Genomic DNA, 11,412 nt, shown 5'->3' on the forward strand with positions numbered 1-11,412 from the left:
CTGAACTAAACTGAATGTCAGCTAGCTTCCAGACACATTCAGTGGTTAGGAAGCACTGGCACACAGAGATTATGTCACTGCCTCCATTTTCCTGCCTAAAGAAGTCCCTGGCATGTGTTTCATTTCTTCCACAGCTCCAGCTTTTGCCAGTTCAAATCACCCTGGCTTCAGTTCTGGTGATCCCACCTTGAGGCTTCAGCCTGTGGATCATAGTGGCACATCTATATGTTTTATTAGCAACAGCAGGTCCATTTATTGGATCTTTTGAAATCTGTGTAAACAATTTCCAAGAGTAAGTTCACTCTGTTTTATTGTACTAGTTATTTTATCATTGTCTCTCAGTCTCAATTACACATTTACATTATTTCTTGTGATACTGGGTCTCTGTAAACTCCATTTCTCACTTTCCAATCAGTTCCCCAGATCTGCAAATAGGATGTGCTTGGAAACTCGAGCAAGAAGGAAGATTGATTTTTGTTGCTTTCCGTGTTACCCCAGCAAAACTTTTGCACTGGAGCAACAATGATTCTTTCCAATGCATTAGCTGGTTCTATTTAATAGCTTTTCAAGAACGTCCCTGTTGGCTCAGTAGTAAAGAATCTGCCTGCCAAAGCAGGATACCTGGATTCAATCCCTTAGCTGAGAAGATCCCTTGAAGAAGGAAATGGCAACCCACTCCAGTATTCTTGTCTGGAAAATCCGAAAGACAGAGGAGCCTGGTAGTCTATTATCCATGGGGTCACGAAGAATCAGACATGACTTAGTGACTAAACAGCAACAAAACTCCAGAAGGGGTCTAATGTAACCTCTTAAAGACCAGTTCTTCACATCAGGTGTCCTACAAGCCAGAGAAGTTCCCTGTCCCTCACATTTCAGAGGAGTAAGTCTTAGTTATATAAGACCTCTTGTCTGAACTCGAGATCCCAACATCACCAAAACAGTACCTTCTTCTCCAGACTGAGTTTCAGCTCTTCACCGTTATTCCCTCAAGATTGTAAGAATTAATAATTTCAAAACTCTGCCCTTATTATGTAAGTCCTGCAGTTAGAAGCTACTTCCTGAAGTTATCACCTCCAGTGACACCATCATAATCTCTTTTGGTCTTATGCATTATTTAATAATTGGTTAAGAAGTTTTTACATTAATTTTTCATAATTAGAGGAACTGATGTGGTCGTTATATTCTGTTGAACTATAAATAGACCATAGTTTTTGTTTCCTCGGTTAGATCACAACTAACACATGAATTCAATAGACATCACTATCTGCTACACTTCAAGCACTTTCCTGCTTTCCTAGGACCTGAAGATGTAGCAATATCAAGACAAAGTGTGATCCTTCTCTAAGAGAGCTTATTGTCCAGTTGGAAATGTAACAAGTGAGTTCATCACAATCCATGTGAAAGGAGAGTTACCAAGAAAGTAAGGAATATTATGGGAGTACCTGGGCATATATTATGCAAGTAATTAGAAACATTTGAACTGAGAAGACCCTAAAATTTCAAAGATGTTTAAGCAAGAGACATATATATATATATATATATATATATAATGTGTCTTTCATTGCTCTTTTCATCTAAAAGAACAAGGTGCATAAGTTCATTTAGTCAACAGATGCTTATTAAAAACTCAAAAGTGTCCTACAATATTTAAATAATGTAGACACAATTGTGAACAAAACAGTAAAGCCCATTTGGATGGTGTTTATAGAGATGATAGACAATAACCAGGAATTTCAGAGAAGTAAGAGAGGGTTGAAGAAAATAAAATTAAAACTAAGACTATATTGTCATATTCTAAGGCTTGCTAATGCTGAGATCTTAAGCTATACATTCCTGTGTGCCTGCTAAGTTTCTTCAGTCATGTCTAACTCTTTGCCACCCTATGATCTGTAACCCGCCGGGCTCTTCTGTCCATGAGATTCTCCAGTCAAGAATACTGGAGTGGGTCACCATCCCCTCCTCCAAGGGATCTTCCTGACCCAGGGATAGAACTCACATCTCTTGTGTCTCCTGTTTTGACAGTGGGTTCTTTACCACTAGGGCCACCCGGGAAGCCCTTTGGCACTTAGTCAAAACTCTCTATATATTGATTGAATAAATAGAGATGGTTTCAAATGACTTGGGCAATGTGGAATTAGAGTTTTGTTTTCTTTTGTTTATTTTGGTTTGTTTGGCTTTGTTTTCTTCAGTGTGAAGGAGATATGGGACAGCAAGAGCTGAAACCTATGGTTTGATGATGTCAAGCTGAAGGCACCGATTCTAACAGAGCTGTTGCTGTGGAAGAAGATAAAGAAGGATAAATGGACCAGAACATAGGAAAAGTAAGAGAAAAGAAGACAGCTGGGAAAGAAGAAAACATGAGAAAATAAGAAGAAATAAGAGGGGATTTCCCTAGATGTCCAGGGGTTAGGACTCTGCACTTCCACTGCTGGAGCCTGAGTTTCTGTCCCCTGTGAGTGAATTAAGATCCCACAAGCTGTGCTGAGCAGTCAGAAAAGAAACATAATTAATAAGAGAAATATCTACAAGAAAGGGGAGTAGAACCAAAAGCAAAAAGAAGACAAAAAGAATGAGAAACAATAAGAGAAAAATTAGGGGACGATGGTAGTGATTTGAACACCAAATTATTTACAACCAGTTAATCCATGGAACCTTCCTGTATGCTTTTCTTTTTTGCTTTGAGATAAATATTTTAAATCCTAAAAATTATTCTTAAAATCATCAACACATGTTTTAACTTTAATTTTCTCCTGCCCCCAAAGATCCCCAGCTACAGATATGCATATATGTGTGTGTGTGCTCAGTCATGTCCAACTCTCTGTGACCCCATGAACTGTAGCCCACCAGGCTCCTCTGCATGGGATTATCCAGGCAAGAATATTGGAGTGGGTTGTCACTTCCTTCTCCAGAAGATTTCCCAACTCAGACAGGGATTGAATTCATGTCTCCTGCGGCTCTTCCATTGCAGGCAGATTCTCTACCCACCGAGCCACTGGGAAGCAGTATACAGGTAGGCGATGCCCCTGTGCAATTGTCCCACTGTGTATGGGTGAACTTAGGGACACTTATAAGCAACAAAACAAGAAGTAAATGATCATGTGTGAAACAAATACTATATATATATATATTTTTTTTTTATGAGGAGGTGTAACATCGCATCATCCATCTTTCAGATTAGAGGTGAAAGATTGCACCATCCATCTTGTCTCCTTCTGGAGGAAGGTGCATCACAGACAGTCTTGTGGAGAGGGTTAAGTAACCAGGTACTGAAGCCTCCTGCCAACACCCATGTTAACTTGGGGGAGGGTCCTCCAGACCTAGGCAATTCATCATGAACTGCAGCCCTGACCAGCAGTTTGACTGCAACCTCATGAGAGAGTCTTAGCTGGAATCCTCAACCAAGGCAATCACTGGTCCTTCATAAATAAGACAAAAAGTTCATCACTTATAGAGTTAATAGTATTAAGCTACTGAGAGGTTTTTTTTTTTTTAGTTAATTTGTTACATATCAGTTGATAACTAATATAGATACAGGATTCATACATCATAATCTGAAAATTTAATCAAGTCTAAGCAAATACTTGCTACTTAAAAATGGTTTTTGGCTAATTTATTTATTCATTAATTTTATAATTTAAAAAATAAATTGAGTACCCAATATATACTGTGGGGAAACAAGAGTAACCAGACTCCTTCCTGTTTTATAGTTCCCATATTGAGTTTTATGATGATAGTCTGAGGAAATTGTGCATAAATTCATTGACAATACCTTAAACATTCCTGATAAGGTTAAGAGGTAGGCAATATTTGGGAGGAAATAACTGGGAACAGAAGAAGAGTCAAACTCTGGGTTAAAAGAGGCCAAATACCACTTAATATCCTGAAAATGGTTAGTTGTGCATTCCATATTATTTCCTCACCTTAGAAATTTCCCTCAACTTCTTTTTAGAGAAATTTTGAAAACTCATGAATGACACTGAATGTGGAAGACTCTATCTTAGGCTACATGTTAAAACTGCTTATTTGTGAGAAAACCTTTAGCTATTTCTGTGATTATGTACAGTGACACAGACTGACTCCATTCCAAAATCAATTTCTAAATGCCTACATCATGTGAAGTCAAGCCAGACTCTGGATAAGATATGGTTTCTGTGACTATGAAGCTGAAAATAATTTTCTCTATTCATTCTTTCTAAGGGTCAAAAAAGCCCGAGGCACTGAGCTAGATAATGAGGATAATGTAATGAGTAAGACACAAAATGTGTGATTTATGTAAAGTTTAGGTAGCATTTGATAAAACCAGAAATAGGGAAATGTGAAGCTCACAAACAATCACAAAAAAGCACAAGAAAATAGGAAAATAATTAAATAACCAGGTAAGGTTCTTACAGCTGTAGGATTCACTAGGAAATGTTTTAGGGGCAAAAATTCCCAGCAGAGGACATAATAAAGACCAAATACAGAAGCACGTGGTCATGAAATGGCATATTTGCTTAAGAATCTGCAAGAGGTTCAGTTAAAAAAGAAAGAAAGAAATGTAACAGGGGTTTGAGCTGAGAGCATTATTGAGCCCTACACCAAGGCGACAGATGTGGAACCCTTTACCAAAGTCACAGGACAAAATTCGCCAGAACTGACCAAGCCCCATAGCAACTGTTACCAAGCCCCCTGACTTACCCTAGCCAACTCTCTGACCCCATATTAGGTAATATGCCCACTCTATAGCATCCTAACCAATCACCTAATACCACTGTTCCTGCAGAAATTTTGTCTTGAGGCTGTAAAAATTGGCTAGTAGCCCTTGAAAGGGGTCCACTTTCCTTTGAGCTGGCCCGCTATTCTAACAGCATCTCTCTCTCTAATAAGCTCTATTCACCTCTCATTCTGCCACGTCTCTGGAAATTCTTTCCTAATTCATGCACAGACCACACTTTTGAGATGAGAAATTCTAATGTTCTAAGAGTTTGAGATGTTTTATACATGAAACAGAATTTTAAAATGGATCCTGTGTCTCTTAGACTGGTTGATATGTGAAGATAATGGCTATTATGATTTTAATGATCAACCATGGGAAATTTTGATTTTCATAGAACAAGTTAGCTGACTTATACACTCATTTGCAAACTTCAGTGGTTCTCAACCAAACGTTCTTTTGTACTGCATGGCACACTTGTCAATGTCTGGTGGCATTTTTATTATCATAGTGGGGATAGAGCTACTGTTAGGTAAAGACCAGTGACACTGCTAGAATTCTTACCATGCACAAGACATCACGTCACAACAAAGATCTATTCAAAACAAATTACTAACACTGCTGTGGTTGAGAAACTCTGCCCTAATCAAAGGTGTAAAGAGTTATGAATTAGAGGATCTAAATAAAGATTTCTGAAGAGAATAACTGGAAAGAGCTGTCTCCCATCCCACATCCTACATGCAAGAGAAAGGGATATGGAAGGACATCCCACTGTTCTTGAATAAAAAGAGAGTTTGCTCAAGGATTCTACTCAGGAGCTTTTGTCCTCTGAGTTGTAGAGGAAAAGGGACAAAGCAGAGTGGTTTCTTGTTACACTTGAAAATTTAAGTAGTGTGATAAAAGCCATCTTGCTCTTCAGATAGCAGGAATAAATAGAAGACTATTGTCATTTTGAGGTAAGGCATTAGTTATGCACAAGAAGTTTAACTATTTCCTGGGTGGCTGCATGTTAGAGAGAGCGGTCATGGTGTTGTTGCTTCTGATCAGAAGAATATATGGTTCTACAAAGGTGAAGGCAAAGAATTGTTGATGCTTTGTATGAAGTAGATAACTAATGAGACCTACTGTAGAGTTCAGGGACCCCTACCCAGTGCTCTGTGGCAACCTGAACGGGAAGGAAATCAAAGAAGAGGCCATATATATATATATATATATATGCATGCAGTATATATACATATATGTGTATATATATGAGTAACTGATTCATTCTCCTGTGCAGTAGAAACCAAAATAATATCATAAGTGAATTATAGTCCAAAAAAATTAATTTTAAAAAAGAACTAAGCCTTTTCAATAAATTCAGCAGGATAAGAAAACTTAGTTATTTTCTGATTATACCTTATTTGTTGGGCTAGTTCAATATGTCACGTAATTCTGGGATTTCTTTAAAGATGACGAGCTCCTGTCTTACATGTCTGCCCAGCCTTCACCAAGCAGTGTGTTGCACTGGGGAGAGAACTGGTATGGCAGATTTGCAGAGTTCTTTTTCAGCTAAAAGTGCTTCTTGTCAGTACTCATGAAAGTCCTCAAGAGAATAAGATCTCACTAATGAGTTTTCAGGCACAAAGTCAGCCCCATTGCTCTCCTCCTGGGGCTTAGAGTGAGATATAAAAGAGGCAGGCATGAATGCATTTGAGCATATAGAAGAATGTGTTGGCCTTGGATGTCTCTCGTCAGTCTGTTCTCTGGTGAGTTCTGAAACCCAGTAGGGGTGAACTAGCTGACGGTCCTGAGAGGGTTTAACCCTGCCCCGAGAAAGGATTATGCTGGGAAAAGGGTAGGGTGAAAAAGAGAGAGACTGAGTGGAGGGAGGTCTTCAGATGGCAGTATCTCAGCTGAGTAAACAGAATAATTGGGACTGTCCTTGGCCTTGGGGTTCTAATACTGGAACAGCCACTACCTGCTTGTGTAACTCTGAGTGATTCACCGTACTTCTCTAGATTGTCACTTTCCAGAGTCAGTCTCCTTGAGATCAATGTTTCTATGATTCACTAACATTGCTGCAAGGTGAGGAAGGAAAGCAGGACTTTGGCACAAGAAGGCTTCAGAAAAATAGGAGCGAAGTGGTCACTGCCAATTCCACAACTCAGACCAACAGGTAAGCCAGCACACACGATCTAACTTTGTTCTCATTTTATTACTTCTGAGAAAAAGAAAAATAAAAGTTCTCAGGATATATTAAAAAGTATACAAAAGTCCCCCAGAGAAAAAGAAGTCAGTTAGTCATAACCTGTATCCATAAATAGATGAGCATATCTAACATGGATGACTATGACATAGATTTAAAAGTATCATCCTTACATCAGCTATGTTTCAATTAAAAAATAAAGAAAAACTATGGTCTTTAGACAACCTGAATGCTAGTATACCTATACCAGATTTAGAGGAGAATTCATAAATCTTCCCCAGACAGGAACAACTTCACACCTTTGCACAAATAAAAGGCTTCTTTGTTGCTTTTTTGCAGCAACTCTGCCAGTAAAAACTGATATCCATTGGCAGTAGATTTCATCGAAGTCCTACTGGCCCCTCTCTTCCCTAACCAAACATATATCATAATTCAGACTAGCTCTGGGGTATGCTGTCATTAATTAGTGACATGACTGAATCAAACAACATTGTGAAGGAAACATTTAAATATTGGTACAGTTACTGATGAGTCAAACACCAAATGTCCATTGTAATAGTTCTCTAAGAAGTTTAACCTATTTCCTTTCAAAAATGCAATTAAAATTGTAGATACCATAGTGCAAACATTTTCTTTGTAACTAACTGACACAACTAAGCATTTGTCAGTGTTGTCCTTCTTTCATAAAACAGAGGGAATATGTAGCCCAGTCTATGACTTGATGATCATAAAGTATAAAGAAAAGAAGTTTACCTTTGTTTTTCCAAAATAAGTGATTTCATGAATGAGTCAGTTTAAATTCTGTAGACACCATCTGCTCTGTCTTTTTCTCTCTGGTTCCTCCTCTTCCAGTAAGTGCAGCTCTCAGAAATCACTAAATCAGAAGATCTGACCCTGGAAAGCTCTCTGGCTTCCTCCTGCCATGGGGTTGTTCAACATCACTCACCCTGCCTTTTTCCTTCTGACTGGGATCCCTGGCCTGGAGAGCGCTCAATTCTGGCTAGCGGGACCCCTCTGTGTGATGTATGCTGTGGCTCTCGGGGGCAACACGGTGATCCTGCAGGCCGTGAGAGCAGAGCCCAGGCTGCATCAGCCCATGTGCTACTTCCTGTCCATGCTGTCTTTCACTGACATGGCCATGTCCATGGTCACACTGCCTACTGTGCTCAGAACCTTCTGCCTCAATGCCCGCATCATTGATTTTCACGCCTGCTTAATCCAGATGTTCCTCATTCATTCCTTCTCCATGATGGAGTCAGGCATTCTGCTGGCCATGAGCTTTGACCGCTACGTGGCTATTTGTGATCCCTTGCGCTATGCCACTGTGCTCACTAATGAAGTCATCGCTGGAATGGGTTTAGCAGTGACTTCTCGGAGCTTCATCACGCTTTTTCCTCTTCCCTTCCTCATCCAGAGGCTGCCTATCTGCAGGTCCAATGTCCTTTCCCACTCCTACTGCCTCCACCCTGACATGATGAAGATGTCTTGTGCTGATATCACAATCAATATCGTCTATGGACTTTGTTCTTATTTCCACATTTGGCATGGACTTATTATTTATCTTCCTCTCCTATGTGCTCATTCTGTGCTCAGTAATGGCCATTGTCTCCCATGAAGAACGCCTCAAAGCTCTCAACACATGTGTCTCACATATCTTGGCTGTACTTGCATTTTATGTACCAATGATTGGGGTCTCCATGGTGCACCGCTTTGGGAAAAATGTGCCAGGATTCATCCATGTCCTTTTGTCCAACATCTACTTCTTTGTGTTCTCCTGTGCTTAACCCTCTCATTTATAGCGCCAAGACAAAGGAGATCCGCCGAGCCATTGTTCACATGTTTCACTGCATCAAAATGTGACTTCCATGTTTTGCTTTAAAATATAATGACCATTGTAGTCCTAGACTATCATCCACAGTGTCATTATTATCATCATTGTTGATGTTGTTATCCTAAACATCACAATTATCATCACAAAGGTAGATTTACTGGGGTGGGGGGTGGAGATTAAAGATCAGGAATGGAGATTCAAAACTTATAGGACAGAACAAATGTGTAACAATACATCTCACAAAAATCAATTTCACTCATAGAAAGATAACTATTAGAGTCAACTGAGTGATTAGACAAAACTTTACAGAGGAACATTAAGCTAGGAGTCATTTTCTATAATAATAAATATTACTAACAGAATAATAATAGTATCTGTTTCTTAAAAGTGCCAGATTCAGTTCTAAATTATTTTTGAATTAATTCATTTAATATTTCTAACAATCTTATGAAGTATAGAGAATGAAATGAATTGTTCAGAGTAACTCGCATAATGTGTAATCCAAGTGAGATTCAATACTTGTCTGTCTCCAATGTTTGTACCCGACCACTGCAAATACTGCCTCTCTAACTGACATGACTATTAACATTACAACTTCTTGAGGTATGCCAGACTGGGAAAGATAAATATCATATGATATTGCTTAAATGTGGACTCTAGAGAAAAATTTGCCGTTCATTGTTCAGTTGCTAAGTCAGGTCCCACTCTTTGTGACCCCATGGACTGCAGCCACGCCAGGCCTCCCTGTCTTTCACAATCTGCTGAGCTTGCTCAAACTTGTGTCCTTTCAGTGGGTTATGCCACCCAGTCATCTCATCCTCTGTCATCCCCTTCTCCTCCTGCCCTCTGTCTCTCACGGCATCAGGGTCTTATCCAATGAGTGGGTTCTTCGCATCAGTTGGCCAGACTATTGGCGCTTCAGCTTCAGAATCAGTCCTTCCAATGAATACTCAGGATTGATTTCGTTTAGGTTTGATCTCCTTGCTGTCCAAGGCACTCTCAAGAGTATTCTCTACCATTGCAGTTCAAAAGTATCAATTCTCCAGCAGGCAGCCTTCTTTATGGCCCAGCTCTCCCATCTGTACATGACCAGTGGAAAAGACATAGCTCTGACTACATGGACTTTTGGCAAAGTGATGTCTCTGCTTTTTAATAGGTTATCTAGGCTTGTCATAGCTTTTCTTCCAAGGAAGAAGTGTCTTTTAATTTCCATAAATATCACACACAAGGTTATAATTTATAATGTACTTAGATATCAGTAGCTTACTTAAATACTTATTTTAATAGCTTAAACAAATACAACTTATCTCAGAAAAAACACTTTTTTCTCCCCACAAGTCTATTAGGAAATTGGTCAATATTGGTTAGTCAGAAATAATACATATACATTGGTGAATGAAATGGCAACCCACTCCAGTATTCCAGCCTGGGAAATCCCATGGAGAGAGAAGCCTGGTGGGCTATAGTCAATGGGGTCATAAGAGTCAGACATATCTGAGTGATTAAACAACAGCAAAATTAAAACAATGCAATACATACACAAATTTACACACATACTCACATATAATGGAGTATTTTTTCCTCTACTAAGAATATAAGGGCTTATCATTTTCAACCTCCTCAGCAAATGTCTCTATAATCTCTGGTGACTATAAACAGGCTGTGTGTGTACACACCTGCACATGCTCCATAGGTCCCTAACCAAGCAAGAGCTGGAAAGTGAGTACTTTCAAACACTGAAAGAAATTCCGATCACTATTTTGTTCAGTGATTCCTTACTTATTCAGAACTCAGATCAGCGCATTTGTATTCAGCTGTTAGCACTGCTGAGGTTAAGAAACTCTGCCCTAATCAAAGATCTAAAAGAGTTATGAATTAGAGGATTTAAATAAAGGTTTCTGAAGAGACCCATTGGAAAGTGTTAAGTCTCCAATCCCCCACCCCTCATACAAGAGAAAGGAATACAGAGGTGCATCCCACTGTCCTTGAATGAAAAGAGAGTTTCCTGAAGGTTTCTACTCAGAAATCATAGGTCCCCTGAGTTATGGGGAGAAAGAGACACAGCAGACCAGTTCCTTATTACCCCTGGGAATTTAAACGGAACAATGAAAGTTACCTTGCTGTTCTGATAGCAGGATTGAGTAGGAGAATATTGCTGCTTTGGGGTAGGACATTTGTTTCACACAGGAAGGCTGCCTATTTCGGGTGGCTACATGTTAGAGAGAGCTGGCAGGGTGTGATTATACATCCTGACAAAAAGAATGTAAAGGGGATCTGGGTTGTGGATGGAGTCAAAAGCAATCATATGAAAATACATTAGTTAAGATTGATGTCGGAAATAGATGGACCTCTGGGCTGGACAACTGGTGCTTGTCAATTGGAGTACAACTGAAGCTTTGTTTTCCCTCAGAGATTCCAAGGACAAAGCTAGTGGCAAAAGCTGAGCTTTGCTGGAGTAAAGAGATAACATGCAGAATTTTCCTGAGATCAAGGAAACTTCCCTGACAGCAACAAAGGTACAGAAAGGGAGTGGGTTGCTGCCCCATGATACGTGTTGCCAAGACCCCCACAGGTCTGTGTGGTGGAATCCATCTTGGGCAAAAGTTGCACAAGCATATTGGGGAGGGTCCTATGGCAGGACAGGTGTGAAAATGAAAACAAGATTTTTGGGCAAAGGAAGCAACAATTAGAACTGGACAT

The 11,412-nt window shown here is 39.6% G+C and overlaps 1 pseudogene; it reads left to right on the top strand.

Annotated features, from left to right (window-relative positions):
- Nucleotides 1-7,803: 7,803 nt before the first annotated feature.
- On the top strand, nt 7,804-8,741 carry LOC136175079 (olfactory receptor 51I2-like; annotated as a pseudogene).
- The last annotated feature ends 2,671 nt before the right edge of the window (nt 8,742-11,412 follow it).

Source organism: Muntiacus reevesi, chromosome 9 (assembly GCF_963930625.1).
Source record: "Muntiacus reevesi chromosome 9, mMunRee1.1, whole genome shotgun sequence".
NCBI classification, from domain to species: Eukaryota; Metazoa; Chordata; class Mammalia; order Artiodactyla; family Cervidae; genus Muntiacus; species Muntiacus reevesi.